Raw genomic sequence first — 17,221 nt, 5'->3', positions numbered from 1 at the left:
CTTGAATATATCTCCATTGTCTTGGTTCTTAATCTCTATTGCTCCGTGTGGAAAAACCTTATGCACGACAAATGGCCCGGACCATCTGGACTTTAATTTCCCAGGAAACAACTTGAGCCGCGAATTGAACAACAATACCAGTTGTCCTTCCCAGAAATCTTTCCTGATGATTCTCTGATCATGCCACTTCCGTGTTTGCTCCTTGTACATCTTTGCATTCTCATATGCCTGATTACGAAATTCTTCTAACTCGTGAAGTTGAAGAATTCAGGATTCACCGGCTTTTGCAAGATCACAATTTAAGAACTTGGATGCCCAAAAGGCTTTGTGCTCCAATTCCAAAGGAAGATGACAAGCCTTACCATAAATCAGCTGATACGGAGACATGCCAATTGGTGTTTTGAAAGCGGTTCGGTACGCCCATAGCGCGTCATCCAATTTGATTGCCCAATCTTTCCGTGAAGCACTGACTGTTTTTTCCAAAATCTTTTTAATTTGCCGATTAGACACTTCAACTTGCCCACTCGTTTGGGGATGATATGGTGTGGCAATCTTGTGCTTCACATTATATTTCTTTAATAAGTTCTCCATGAGCTTATTCAAGAAATGTGTTCCTTCATCACTGATAAGTGCTCGAGGCACACCAAACCTGGAGAAGATATTTTGTTTAAGGAAGCTTACCACTGCTCTAGCGTCATTAGAGGGGAGAGCTACGGCTTCCACCCATTTGGAGACGTAGTCCACAACCACCAGAATATAATTTTTTCCAAATGAGGGTGGAAATGGTCCCATGAAGTCTATTCCCCAAACATCAAATAATTCCACTTCAAGCATGCCCTTTTGAGGCATCTGATTCTTTCTAGAGATATTTCCTGTCCGTTGGCATCTGTCACATTCCTTCACCACGACTTGGGCATCCTTAAACAACGTGGGCCAGTACAACCCGGATTGGAGGACTTTTGCGGTTGTCCTGTCTCCACTAAAGTGTCCCCCATAATCTGAGTCATGACAAGCCTTTAAGACTTCATTTTGTTCTTCCTCAGGGACACATCGACGAATTAGTACGTCTACCCCTTTCTTATACAAGAATGGTTCGTCCCATAAATAAAACCTGCAATCATGAAGAAACTTTTTCTTTTTGTTATAATCAAAGTCATCAGGAATTATACCACCTACCAGGTAGTTTGCATAGTCTGCAAACCAAGGAACACCCACCACCGCGAGGATTCTTTCATCTATAAACTCGTCCTTTATGGGATGTTCTTCTTCCGTCTCTTCAATCGGAGACATTCGGGACAGATGGTCAGCAACGGTGTTTTCACACCCCTTTTTGTCTCGAATTTCAAGGTCAAATTCTTGCAACAGCAAGATCCATCTGAGCAGCCTTGGCTTCGAGTCCTGTTTAGAAAAAAGATATTTCAATGCAGCATGGTCAGTATAAACAATTACCTTTGTTCCCAACAAGTATTGCCGAAATTTGTCAAAGGCATAAACCACCGCCAGTAACTCCTTCTCTGTGGTTGCATAATTCATCTGGGCTGGATTCAACACATGGCTAGCATAGTAGATGACGTGGAGGCGTTTGTCTTTTCTTTGCCCCAAGACTGCCCCTACTGCTATATCGCTCGCATCGCACATTATCTCAAAGGGTAGAGACTAGTCAGGCGAGATCACGATAGGAGCAGACACCAATTTATTTTTCAGAGTCTCGAAGGCTTCGTTGCACTTTTTGTCAAACAGAAACGGATTATCCTTCACAAGCAGGCTAGTCAATGGTTTTGCGATCTTGGAGAAATCTTTGATGAACCTACGATAGAATCCTACATGTCCTAAGAAACTCTGTATACCTTTCTCGTTCACAGGGTGAGGTAGATTGGCGATCACTTCCACTTTTGCCTTGTCAACTTCTATCCCCTGATGGGAAATTTTATGACCTAGTACTATCCCTTCTCTCACCATGAAGTGACACTTTTCCCAAATCAGAATTAGATTGGTTTGTTGACACCTTTCCAGCACAAGTGACAGATTATACAAACAATTTTCAAAAGAAGATCCAAATACCGAAAAATCATCCATAAACACTTCCATGTGCTTTTCAAGCATATCGGAAAATATGGATGTCATACACCTCTGAAATGTTGCGGGTGCGTTGCATAAACCAAATGGCATTCTTCTATAAGCAAAGATTCCGTATGGGCATGTGAATGCTGTTTTTTCTTGATCCTCCGGTGCCACCGCAATTTGGTTGTACCCTGAGTACCCATCCAGAAAACAGTAGAAATCATGACCTGCCAATCTTTCCAACATCTGATCGATAAAAGGTAAAGGAAAATGATCCTTCCTTGTAGCAGTGTTTAGTCTTCTATAGTCTATGCAAACTCTCCATCCTGTAACAGTACGGGTGGGGATCAACTCATTTTTCTCATTTTTTATCACAGTTGTCCCTCCCTTCTTTGGTACCACATGAACTGGGCTCACCCACGAACTGTCAGATATTGGGTAAATTAACCCCGCATCTAAAAGTTTCACAACCTCCTTGCGAACAACTTCTTTCATAGCAGGATTCAATCTTCTTTGAGGTTGGACGACCGGTTTCTGATCATCCTCCATCAAAATCTTGTGCATACACATTGTCGGGCTGATTCCTTTCAAATCGTCCATCGCCCACCCAATAGCACCCTTGTATTTCTTTAGGACTTTGATTAGCTCTCCTTCTTGGGTCTCTCTCAAACCTGAATTGATGATTGCTGGACATTTTTCCTCATCGTCAAGAAAAACATATTTAAGATGTTCTGGTAATTGTTTCAAATCGATCCCCTTTTTGATAACCTGTTTTGATTCTGAAGATGTTTCAGGTCGAAGCTCCTCCCACCGTTGCGGTCGGGAACGAACCCAAGGCGGTTGTTCTTTTAACATTGCTACCACTTCGGATTCTTTCTCATCAATTCCTTCAGTATCCTCAACAATAGATAAACTCAAAACTCTTTCCAAAGGAAGCCTGGGTGTTGTAATCTGCATAGATTGAGCAAAAACTGTATCTAACACTTCAATACTTTTACTCGCCCCTTCGTCTTCCTTGAATTTCATAGTATCCCTCACATCAATTTTGAGCTTTTCATCATAAACTTTGAGGGTCATGGTTCCTTCCTCAATATCTATCATGCATCTTCCGGTTTCCAGGAAAGGTCTTCCCAGTATGAGAGGAATCTCCTCATCTTCCGGCATCTCGAGTATCACAAAATTCACCGGGAATACAAATTTATCAATCTTTACCAGAACATTTGTTGCTATACCATAGGGTCTCTTCATAGAATGATCCGCAAATTGCAGTGTCATGCGAGTATCCTGCACCTCCCCTAACTCAAGTTTTTTGTAAATTGAGAAGGGCATTAGACTCACACTTGCTCCCAAATCGATCAGTGCCTTTTTGAAGGATCTATCTCCAATGCTACAAGGAATAGTTACTGCACCTCTATCTTTTTTCTTCATCGGAATTTTTATGCCCTGCAAAATAGCACTACAGGTTTCAGTTAGCATGACTGGCTCGCTGTCGATCGACCTTTTCTTTGATATGATGTCTTTCATGAATTTGGCATAGATTGGCATCTGTTCCAGAGCTTCAACAAAAGGTATGTTGATCTCGAGCTTCTTGAATAATTCTAAGAATTTCTCAAATTTTTTCTCATGGAGATCTTTCTTCTTTGCTCTTGTCGGAAAAGGAAGAATGATCTTTGGTTTTTGTTTCTCTTGCTAGCTTGTCGGTTTGACTACCACTTCTTCAGTTTGTTTTGGCTCTTCTCTAATCTCCAAGTCAACTTCCAACAATCCATCTTCTTCAACCTGTTCGTCAACTTGTGGTTCCTTAGCCTTTCCTTTTCTGGTGACCACAGCTTTAATGTGATTTTGATCACGGGGATTAACGATTGTCCCACTAGGAAGTGTGCCAGGTGCATGGGAGTTTGAAGCTAACTGTTGGGCAATTTGACCCATCTGAATTTCAAGATTTTTTATGGAAGCTGTAGTGTTTTTCTGATTATTTCGAGTTTCCTCTTGGAATTGGATGTTGTGAGCTGCCATTTTTTCAATTGCGATCTCCCAATCTGCCTTCTTAGGTACCTGTTGTGACTGCTGCTGATATTGATTTTGATATTGACCCTGTGCCTGCTGTTGCACATTCCCTCTTTGATCTTTCCATGCAAAGTTAGGATGATTTTTCCACCCCGGATTGTATGTGTTGGAGTAGGGATTGTTCTGCTTCAAAAATTTTATATCTTCGATCTGTTGCGGTGTTGCAAAACAATGAACAGTATTGTATGGTCCATTGCAAATGTCACACACTTCACTCGGTGCCCGTTGCACTTGAGCCACTTTCTGAGCACCTTTGTTTAGTGCTTTCAACCTTTTCTCTACCTCTGCAGCAACAGCTTCTTCAATTTTCACCTGTTTATTTCTTTCAAGCTTCAAGTCAATAACTGCAGATTTGCTTGATACCCTGTCATATAACTCTAAATGCTCGTTTGAGGCAATAGCTTCAATTATCTTCTTCATACCGGTGGCTGTTGCAAAGTTGGCTGAGCCACCAGCTGCTGAATCTAGGATTTGTCTTGTTTTAATTCGAAGACCATTGACAAACATTTGCATTTGTTCAGTTTCATCCATGTTGTGAGTAGGACAAGCCACTAGGATCCTCTTGAATCGTTTGTAGGCATCTCCTAGTGACTCACCCTCCTTCTGTTTGAAGTTTAGGATCTCATATCTTTTCCGCAATGACACAGATGCGGGAAAATACTCCTGCAAGAATGCTGTTTCCATGTGCTCCCATGTAGTGATACTACCAGCAGGTAAGGAATAGAACCACTCTTCAGCCTCATCTGTTAAAGTGAATGGGAACATACGAAGTCGGACTGCTTCTTCGCTATGTCCAGGCATTTTCAGTGTTGTACTCATGGTTAAGAATCTTTGCAGATGCTTGTTGGCATCTTCATTCACTCTTCCAGAGAAGGACCTTCTTTCGAGTTGATTAATGGTGCTGGGATGCAACTGGAATTGTTCCACAGTAACTGGTTGGTTGACAATTGTCATACGACCACCCGGGGTGTTGGTTCCACCATAGTCACCGAGGAGTCTCTCTGGTGGTGGTGGATTAGCAGCCATGATTTCAGGAATTGTTTCCGTGTCTGAATCTGAATTCTCTGAGTGCACTGAAACAACTTCTTCCTCCGCTTTCTCTGCTAATTCCAGTTTCTTTCTCTTAGCTTGTCTGAGTCTAGCGCGAAGAGTTCTTTCTGGATCTGCGTCAAAAGGAAAATCCGCTGAGGCCTTACCTCGCATAAACAAGTTAGACAAAGATTAGAATTGAATAACAAAATTGTCACAGATAGAATTTTGGTTGGCAAGCAACAAAATTTCGATAGAATAAAAATTAAAATATGTAGTTTGGCAATCCCCGGCAACGGCGCCAAAAACTTGATCGGAAAAATAGCAAGTGTACTATTTTTACCGATGTAGTAATAAGGAGTTTTATTTCCAAGTATCGATCTCAAGGATTGCGTAGGAATTACTTATTTTAATTTGATTCTACCAGAACAAAAAGATAAAGGTTTGGTTGTTTTGGAATTTATAATCGTCAACACAAAAATAGTAGAAATAATTGATTAAGATAAAAGATGCTAGGGTGAGTGGTTGAGTTAACCGGTTATGAATTCAGTCCCGATTTCTTTAATACATATGAAACATTCAATCACCTAACCTCTGGTATGTTCTTCTTAAGTCCTTAAGGAAGAAACTATTAAACTACCAATTCTTACTCAAATGTCCATTCAATTAATCATTGGTTTTAATCATACAAAATATCAAGGTTTACGGTGATTTACGAAAGTTACTAGTCCTAGATGATGCATTCATAAACCCAATTGTGTGAAAACCCTAACAATCACAGTCCTGTTATTGAAAGTCATAGATCAATTTGTATTTGTCCGATACAAACGCATAATAACATCACACAATTGAATTGAAATACGTAACATAGTAATCAAGAAATCATTTGTTCAAATTCATAACATGCGATAACATCAGGACCACCCCCCTAGCATCAGGGGGTTTAGCCTCTCATAGTACTTAAAGAACTCATAAAGTAAAGATTAGACATTACAAGGAATTAGGAGAGTTTGATCTTCAATGGTTGATACCCTTGAATCTCGCCGTCTTCAAATCCGTCGTATTCGCTATCTTCTCCAATGCAATGCTTTCGTTCGTCTGTAAAAAGGTGTCTTCTTCTTTCTCTTCCAAGCCTTCTTATAGCTTCAGATGACTCTCTTCCAAGCTAAAGGTCCAAACTACCCTTAATGAGCAGAATCGGTTCACACAGAAAAAATTAGGTTTTCCAAGTTGCGTTCAATCAACACGGCCGTGTGGTGGCACACGGGTGGCCGTGTTGTTCTTCAGCATTAATTATTTTCAGCATAAGTTACAGTGGCAACAACACGGGCCGTGTCCCTACACACGGGTGCCCGTGTTAATGCACTGTTTTAATCAACACGGCCGTGTGGTGGCACACGGGTGGCCGTGTTGATCCCTGTTTTCTGCTCCCTCTCTGTTCTGCTTGATCAACAACACGGGCAGTGTTGTGGCACACGGGTGCCCGTGTTGACCTGCTGTTTTCTCATATTTTTGTCCTTCAGAGTGCCCAGAACTTCACCATTCTTGCTTTTAAACCTGTAACAATAACACTACCAAACGAAGCATAAACGAGATCTTTTTGACATAAACTCGTAATCGAATGCAATGCAATACCAAACCAACAAAACATGCTAATTGACTCAAATGCAACTAAAAACAAACATAAATCTTACCAAGGTGATGAAAATATGTCGGATTAGTGGCGGGAATTCAATGGAAATGGTGACCGATCAGTTAGAATATCCAATTATTTTTTAAGTACTTTGTTATTATTAAGATCCAAGGGATGTGAACGATTTTGTTCCAACGGACGTTGGATGAATGACGCGACTTTAAAGTAATTAGGTAATGAGATGAACACGGTGGTTTTTATGAAAACTTTTAGTCCAATTCTAACATTTAAGAATTACTTTTTATGGTTAAAAAATTATTTTAGTTTTATAAAAAATTACCTGATAAAATAGAAAACTAACTATCTAATTACACGTCATCAATTATTTGCCATATATTAACAAAATTTTCACATCATCATTTTTTTTTACCTGAAATAAGGATGAAAGACCAAAATTATAATTCAATTTATTTAATTTTATAATTTTGATTTGATATTCCTCTTTGTTATCTTCTTTAAGTTTTATACTATATTACCTTTAATTTAAAAATAAGTAAAATCAGTTATTAACAAAATGAATAGAAAAGGACATGAAGGTAGACAACAAAGATGTTGACTAAAATAAAATAAAATAAATGATGAGTTGGATATGACAACACAAAGTTGTGATAAGAGAAAGCCTGAGAAAATGATGTATCAAGAATTCAAATCTAAGAGGACAAAACATATATATTATGACTAAGATTACAAGAAATTAAGACACCAAGTCTAGGTTCATTGTTATTTATTAAGTCAAGTCCGCGTTTTGAAAAGAACCCGTCATTTGAAATTTCTCCAATTTTCTAGTTATGGATTTCTTCATTTCAGTGTCTTAATTACTTTGTATAATGCTAATTCACTTATCATTAAGGCGTTGTCTTTTTATTGCCATTGAAAATTAGATTCAATATATATATATATATATATATATATATATATATATATATATATATATATATATATATATATATATATATATATATATATATATATATATATATATATATATATATATATTATGAAAATGATAATTTTATGTGAAATAATAAGAATGAATCTGGATCATTAAATTTAAAATGAATAGATAAGATTATGTGTTATTTTTATTCTTAATTAATTTTCTCTCACCTTTATTATTAAAATAAATGACTTAAATTAAAATATTATATTTTTGATTATCAAAGTTCTCTCTTCTCTAACATAGTTATTTTAAATTTAATAATTCAAATTCATTTTATATTATCACATAAAATTATCATACGATATATATAATTTAAAGTTTCTTGTCTTTCTGACATTTTTATGGCATTTTAAGTCAAAAATATGACTCAAGGTTAGTATTTTGTTTGATAAAATATAATAGAGGACATTAAATTAATTTTGAATATAAAAGTTTAGAATAAATTATTGATATATTTGAGGACAAAGCGGATATGGGGCATCTGTCCCCACTATATTAAAAAAATTAAATATCATCATTATACATTTATATAACTAATAAAAAACATATTTGTTTAAAATAATAATTTATTAATTAATTGAAAGATATTTTTGTTATGAATATATTGTTGTTTATAGTTCTCTTTAAGATAATTGTGAGTTTTTGATTTTATAAATTTGTTTTAAAACTAATATATTTAGCTAAAATATAATCAAAATTATTTTATGCTTAATTTTAAAACAAGTGGATTTTATTAAAATTAAAAATTTGTTTTATATATTTTAATTTTAACATTAAAATGTCATCAGAAAAGATTACAAACAACTATTCATATAATTATTAGTTAGTTATATGTAGATATAAATAGATAAATATTTTTGTTAATAGTAAAATTGAGAAAATTATATAAATAAAAAATTGACAAAGTTTTAAATATTTTTTTGAAAAATAAAAATTAAATACAATAATATTTTTGTTTTAAAAAGTAAATGATAAATATATCATATATTACATATTGATATACTAATATGACGCCCCTAAATATATTAGTTAATTGAGTTTATGATATTTGTTAAAATTAATGGTTAAATTAGTTTATAAATATTAAATGACATTAGAAATATGTGTTTATCATTATTTTTATTTTATTCTAATTAAGATAACTAAGAAAAAATAATAAGTTATAAATTTAGTTTGGAAAAATAAGTAGATACTCTATTCGTTTCAAATTATAAATTTTGTAGAGCAACTTTTATATATATATATATATATATATATATATATATATATATATATATATATATATATATATATATATATATATATATATATATATATATATATATATATATATATATATATATATGTGAGATGTAGGTATTAATCAATGAGATGATTTTTAAATGGTGAATTTGTAGTTGATATCTTATAAGTTACTGGATGGTCGATAGAAAATAAATTAATTGATTGAATTTGTAGTGTTAGATAAAATTTGCGGTTGAAATTAATTTCTAAATACAAGATAACAGAATTAATATATAATTTTTTACAGTTAAAATAACAGGAGAAAAACTGAGTGAAAAAATAATAAGTTATAAATTATTTAAATTAATTATAAAAAAGTTATAAATAAATAAAAATAAGATATAAATATTGAAAAAATAATGGTTATCAAACTAGTCTAATGTGAATATATGTATTTTAAATTAAAAGTCATAAGCTATAAGATTAAATAGGTCTTGTCAAACAAAGTCATGTGTTAGTTAAATTGACTTATCAAAAAAATTGCCACTTTGATTATTTATAATAACAAAACACTTAAAGAAACTTAGTTAGATGCAACTAATTTTCTAAGTTTCAGTTAATATATGTCAAATCTATTGAATATTAACATATTATATTAGTGAAAAAAATAATTCAAATATTTGATTTAAATGTTTTTTTCGTAAATGAAAGAAATTTGGTGAATAATAGCATTTAATAGTTTAAAAATAGTTAAATTTTGTTTAAATTCCTATATTTAGTTGAGTCACTTAACGAGTATAAAAAAGGGTGGAGCAAAATGTGGAAACTATGAATTACCTTATATCTTACGTGCGTAGAAATATTTTTTCTTGGATCGAACTGGTTGTTGGACCTTCTTTGAAATATTAATGTACTTCTTCTAATTGGATATTCGGCTGACCCTAGATAGTTTTCCCCAAGGATTGTCGTAGAATGTTGAACAAGAAGTCTTCTAGGATCTGTGTCGACCTAATATTGTTAAGCCATCAACGAGTGAGACTTGACGAGTCTGATAGATGGAGAGAGGGGAAAATATGTATTAAACGTTTCTCCCATTATTAAGGTGTTTTGGGTGAGTTTTAAACATGCGCCCCTAGGTTGACAGGTTAGGGTAGTAGTTTTTTCCCTTAGGGTACTTGAGTACACTCGAGTTCTACGGTATTTCTAAGGCAAAATTTGGCCTTTTCTTTTTATCTTCTAATTTCCTTTTCACCTAGGTCGTCGCTTACTTGATTTTCTTTCCTATATAAGGACCGTATGATTTTATAAATGGGTTTTCACTCATACTACAAGTTGAACCACCCTTATTCTTTTGAAGAATTGTTTGCTCTTTTTAGATTTTTTAACAACTTTTTTTTAAATTACCATTCCCTCCTCACTGGAGCAATACATTCTCTGAGTGGTCTTCCACTCCCTTTGTTTGCTTTACTTCCTTAACCCATTTACACATCATGTACCTTCTTCAAACCTTGATCTTTATTGTATATTTTATACTCCTTTATCTTTGTTATACCTGATATAAATGACTCATTTGCTAACTTGGTAAGTAACCCCATTGATCATGGTCTTTCTCCATCGATGGGAATTGAAACCCCCAATGACTCAAATAACAACTCTTTGGAACATGCTCCCCCGAATCGTATCTAGTGATTATTTTTTATAATTCTCAATCTATTGGTACTTATGACATAACCGTTTTTGGAGAGGATTTTTCTGATAAATCTTCGTGTTCTTTTTCTGATAGGGATGTTAGGAAGTCTGTTAACAACATTCTATTAGGTAACGTTACACCAGTTTCTCCAGGGAATTACTAGTGATTTTGTCCCATATGTTGGACCTCTTCCACCTGTTGGGCTCATTGCTCGGGATGAACGGATACTTCAGCACTTTATTAAAACATATAGTGTTAGACATGGTTGTGATCCTAGCGAGGTCAAGATTATATGCCAAAGGGAATTTGTCAAAGTGCTGAGTGTGGTTGGTTTGTATCGTTTCTCGTATGAGACTCCTATCAGTCCTACACTCTGAGAGACGACTACCGCAGCTAGATATCACTAGGTGGACCATGGATTTACTTAGTAATGTATATGTATTTGATAGTTCTACCAAATTGGAAAGTGCTCTCATATGGGGGAGGTTCGACACTTGAATGGTTGGTCGTCCCCCGTGGATTCAGATAAGAGGATATGTAGCGGTTTTACTGGTTTATGTCCCTTTCGATGAGTGTTTGTTTACTCAGTTGAACTTCAGGGTACCTTGTAATGAATTTGAAATGGGAGTATTGAAGCATTTGAAGATCGCACCTCCCAATTGCATCCAAATGCTTGGGATTTCGTGAAAATGTTCCAATTCTGGTGCAACTACACAGTTGGAAGTCGTCTCTGAACCTTTTCTTCCACCTCTTTGTCGTGGAACATACTTCACTATGCAAACTTCCGAATCAGGGATCAATTTAACTACAACAAGAGGTTAAGCACTTCAGTGACTTTTCCAAGAATTAGAAGAATTTCAAGGATCAAAATTATTGTTTACACCCTCAAACCCTATAGGCTCACCTTGTTTTCAGTAAGGTCCTTAGGGATGAGTCTGAGATGCCTGATTTCTCCCTGACATGAGAAGCTACATGTGGTAACCGAATTAGAAAAAATTGGGCCTATTTCCACTTCGATCGAGGACCTCATCCCTACGACGTTTATATGAAACCTCTGACCTCAGAGGATATATTAATTAAATAATACTTTAAGACTTTCTGGGAGATCCTAGGCTACCAAGAAGGGGTCAACCCCTTAGAAGTCAGTTTGTCGATGTAGAATAAGTGGTCCATCGGCACCCGAGTTATAATAGGTGTTGGACATGATACTCTAAACACAAAAGGGGAGTGAATTATGTGAGTTTGAAAAACTATTTGTAAATAAAAATCTTTTACAAACTCAAAGTTTAAAATAGGCTTGTAAATAAACAAAACAAAAGCAACAAAATAAGGTAAATCAAAGATAAAGAAATGAACTAGAAAGAAATAACTTAAATGTAACACTACTAGAAATATTACATTCTATGATAAATCTTTCACCTCGGCCAATGGACAACCGAGATGAAAATCAAAGGCGCGCCATATTTTATTTTATTTTATAAAAATTATTACTTATTCCTTCAGTTGAGCTAACAACCGAGGAGAAAGGTATTTAGGGAACACACCTTCGAATCTCAACAACGACATTTTAGCAACTTTTAATTTTTTATTTATATTTTTGTTTGTGACCTATTACCTTGGTTGAGTAGGAAACTGAGGGGAAAGTATTCAGGGAACACACCTTTGAATCCCAACAACTATATTTTAGCATTTTTTTTATTTTTTTATTTTTTCTTATGACCTATTACCTCGGTTGAGCTGCAACCAAGGGGAAAAGTATTTTATTTTATTTTTTATTTTTTATTTATGATATATTACCTCGGTTGAGCTAGCAACCGAGTCGGTTGAGCTAGCAATAGAGAGAAAAACTTTTATCCAATTTGACGAAAAAATTAAGTCATGAGTCTTTGCCATCTATTTATTTAAGAACAATGGTCAATATATTTCTAACTAATTAATCCACATGAAACATCAGTAATCTGCTTGAAGCCCTCACCAACCAATTAGAACATGAATGTCTTAATGATCCATCTTGGATGAAATGTGCTAAAATGTAAACTTAAAATAATGAAAATAATGATAATGAAAGTAGTAGAATGAAGTACAACACCATTCTCTGGGATTGATTGCAAGAGCAGGAAAAAGTTTCAAAGTTGGTTCTTTAATGTAATCTCTTCTATTATAATTACTTGTTAAAAATGTTTAATGTTAGTTAGGAAATCATGCATGTAACTTAGCAATGTTTGTTGTTGTTGTGTCAAGTAAAATGTTTAATGTTGTTGTTGTTGAAATTAAATATTTAACGATTCTATTGATTTTGTTTATTTGTTGTTGTTATTGTTGTTGTTGAGATTTAATGTTCAATGATTCTATTTATTTTTTAGTTTGTTGTTATTTTTGATGATGAGGAGGACGAGGAGGAAGATTCAAAATTTGTTAATAAATTTGATGCTTTGCAGATTGAAACAAAAAAACGGGTTAAAACAAAAATTATGTAAACAAGCTATTTTACCTCGGGTATTATATCCAACCGAGGTAAAAAGTAGCGCAGTTTTAAAAATCCAAAAAATATTGTTGCTAGGGATCGAGCCCATGACCAGTATAACTTCCCCTCGGTGGAACTTTACCTGAGGGGAAACGTGATGATTTTTCATGATGCTCTTCATTATCTCGCTTATGAAACCGAGATAAAACCCCTTTTTCAGCCGAGGTAAAATGAGTTTTTTGTAGTAGTGTAAAAAGATAAGGTAAAAGAGAACAAATGAGAGATTTATATAGGTTTGGTCTAAATAAGAGACCTACTTCACTCCCCAAGAATTATTTTTTGAGAGTTTATACTATGATATGAGCTTTTGACGGGTTTTGCCCACGAACCTCCTTATAAAAGGATTGGAGTTTTACGATGACTAACTTCCTACCAAACATGGAGTTTTATGGATACCTAAACAACCAAGAGATAACTTTTACTAGTGGTTAAGATCACGAACCAAGAGAGAGATTTTATCATGGGTTAAACTCACGAACCAATAGATAGCTTTTATCACAGGCTAAAATCATGAACCAACTGAGAGTTTTAATTACAGAGACCTCCCCAACCAAACAAAGGTATTACAACATTCACCTCAACCTCAACAAATCTCACACAAAAACAAGTTTATCACAAAGGAGAATTTACAATATTGCACTTACAAATATAAAACTTCACTCTCTAAAACACTAAGGAAAAAGTGGGAAAATGAAGAGAGAGAAAGTAGATTGAGAGAATGGTATTTAAAATACATATTATGGTGTGTTAGAAACAATAAATGAGTCCTCTATTTATAGAACAAAACGTGGTTCAAATATGGAAATAATAAATGGGTTTTTAAGGCTAATAAATTATTAAGCCAATCACATGATCGACGACCAAGTACAAAAAATGAAGGCTTACTAAAGAGGTGTCATAAATTAACTATTAACCATAATAGTTGATAATGAGGCCTTACCAAAAGGTGTAATCGATTAAGCCTAAGGGCTAATTGATTATTTAGTGCAAATTTCCCTAAAAAGGAACTTTTTTGAGCTTTTAGTTAATTAGTCTGACACAAAAACATTTTCTAGTTATTTTAATAAAATTAGATAGACTTTTTGATATATAAAAAGCGTGTTTGTGATTTGCCTTAGTAAATTCAAGAGCTAGTCATATACCTTTACAGACATAACTCTGAAGATTCAAGATCCATTTCTAGATTCAACAATGATTTAGCATTTCATGTGGGACTTGATCTTCATTTCTATATGAGGATGCTTGAGCTGAATCTTCAGGATGAACATCGTCATCTGAAAGATTGCTTGATCAGAGATCTTCAATGACTTCACCAAACGTCGCTTGACATTAGGTGTTGTCTTACAAATATAGGCATTGTTATCTTGATCTCCAAGTACCATATGTTGATCACCACGTCTGATGAAGACTTCATGTCACAATGTTGTCATCATCAAAACCAGATAAGCCATTTGATTGTTGTAAACAATATACCTGCAAGCACATAGATGCATATTCTACCCCTTTTTATTATGACAACACATCTCTCAGGAAGGTGGTGAAAACAAGAAAACCCAAGTGATATATTGGAGCATTCAAACTCCCCATGACAAATATAGAGAGTATACCCTACTCCACCAGAGAGTATACTTTTCCCTTTTCGGCATTATAAAAAATGTAAGAGAAAAATAGTTAAACAAATAAGGTAGGAATTCAAGCACATATATTACCAAAGCATGCACAAGGATTTAACAAAATCAAAATGCTTCATTAATTGAAAAACTGAATTCAATTACAAAAAGTAGGAAAAACATGAACTTAAACTCACTTAAAAGCAAGTAAAACATAGATGTGAGACAACTACTAGTTGTCACTATTATCATCATTATTGAATATGGTTTTTTCGGATATGTTATTCTTAACGGTTGCAACATCCTTGGCTTAATTTTGAATGGCAAGAGTGTTCTACTGATTCATTTTAAGAAGGGCGTTGATTACTTCACATTTGCTGAGATAGGTTGAGCTTCTTCTTCATCTTCTTAACCTTGGAAGATTGTTTGACACTCAAAGAGAAAAGAAGTTGTTGCTCAACTTTAGAAATCGGTCTTTAACTCCTCAAAAGTTTGGTAATTTATCAACTTTTCCATCTTCAAGTTTTGATTTTCCAGCTTTATTTCACTTTCAAGAATTGGATGCTTTAATTGCTGACTTTGGACCAATATATTCTGATTTAATTAGAGCTTTTTATGCTAATCTATCTATTGGAAATTGTTGTATTATTTCTTCCACTGTTAAAGGAAAAAAGATTTTGTTGACTATGGAAGAATTTGGAAAATGTCTAGAAGTTCCTTATGTAGGTGAAAGAATTTTTCATGGGTACACCATTGATTAGGCTAGTTATAGCAAGGTTAATTATTATTTCGGCATTATTAGGTTAATAGAGCATCAGATTTACATCAAGAGAGCCTGAAACACCTCCTCTAACCGACTTATTTTATACTCCTCTAACCTGTTCGTTAGTGATAGGATGTTTCACTACTTCATAGCCTTTATCCTTATGTTGAAACACTCCAACCACTCACAAATTAATGATACTGAGATGCAAGTTATCTATGTGGTAAATAATCAGATAAAGGTGAATTGGCCATATATTATCATGCATCATATGCACCACCAAATAGGCCTAAGTGGATGACTTCCTTATGTTAAACTAGTAACCAAAATCATGGAATATTGTGGTATCGACTTAAGTGGTGAACCCAAGAAGAAGATGAGTTCCAAGGAATGTGAAATCAATATTGGGGCAACTGGTAAAAATATGGGAATTTTTAAAGACAACGATGGAATCTTCAAGCATAGAGATGTTGCTCCTTCCTCAGCTCCACCCGAACCCAAAGGCGGCTATACAAATGAGGCCATCTACAACAAAATATGTTCTTTAGAAACTCTTGTGACAACCGAGTTCCGTGAACTCCGACTTGAGATAGCCTCTCTTAAGAACCCAAACCAAGCGGAAGATAGTGAGGAAAGTGAGGAGGAAGAGATGGATGAAGACGAAAGTGACTAAAGGCCATTAAATTGTTATATGTTGTTGTGCTATTTTTTTAATGTATTTCCTTATGTTTTAGAACTATCTTATTGTTATGTCGTTTCCATTTCCGTTTCACTTCCTTTTGTAACGTACTATGTTGTTTTTGTCTTGTTATACTTTATGTTGTAAGACTTATTATGTTGTTATCATTATGTTCTATCATGTTTCGTTATGTTATGGTTTCATTGTCAAAGTATTATGTTTTGCTTCATGTATGTTCATAATTTTTCATGTCTTTTCCCATCCTTTTTGATAATGACAAAGGGGGAAAAGATGTTTGTGTATATGTTTTCTTTCTCTAACATTTGCAGCAAGCAATAAATTCTAAAAAACCCTCATTCAAACATCAAGGAGTAACATTGATCAAGGAGGAGTTAACATTGTTAGGGGGAGAAAAGATTATCGAAGTTTCAACATTTTGTCATCATCAAGGGGGAGAATGTGAAGTCAATCTTCTCCATCTATTGGTTTTGATGAAGACAACTTATATGACAATGCTCATAGCATAAGAATGGAAAAAACCTCATGGTCAAAGCTAAAACATCAAGTGTTTTATCACATTCAACATTATGAATACTAGCTTTGGATCTTAATGGTTGATCACATCTTTTTGAGGTACAAGCTGCAAATCTATTATGTTATACTCTAGTGCAAAAAAAATCATGTTGATCATTTCACTTATTGCATACGTTCATGTTAACATCTCGTGGTACTTGTTTGGAACTAAATTTTTAAGTATTTTTCAAAATCCAGTCATGTATAATCGGTTACACCATTTCTGGTAACTGATTACATGAATGAATTTTTGGATATTTTGGTTTGCAATGCCAGGTGTAGCCGATTACACCATTTCTAGTAACAGGTTACACATACGAAATTTTAAATTTTTCGTTATATCACTTCAGGTGTAACCAATTACAATT

This window comes from Lathyrus oleraceus, chromosome 4 (assembly GCF_024323335.1).
Source record: "Lathyrus oleraceus cultivar Zhongwan6 chromosome 4, CAAS_Psat_ZW6_1.0, whole genome shotgun sequence".
NCBI classification, from domain to species: domain Eukaryota; kingdom Viridiplantae; phylum Streptophyta; class Magnoliopsida; order Fabales; family Fabaceae; genus Lathyrus; species Lathyrus oleraceus.
Note: the sequence above shows the minus strand (reverse complement) of the source record.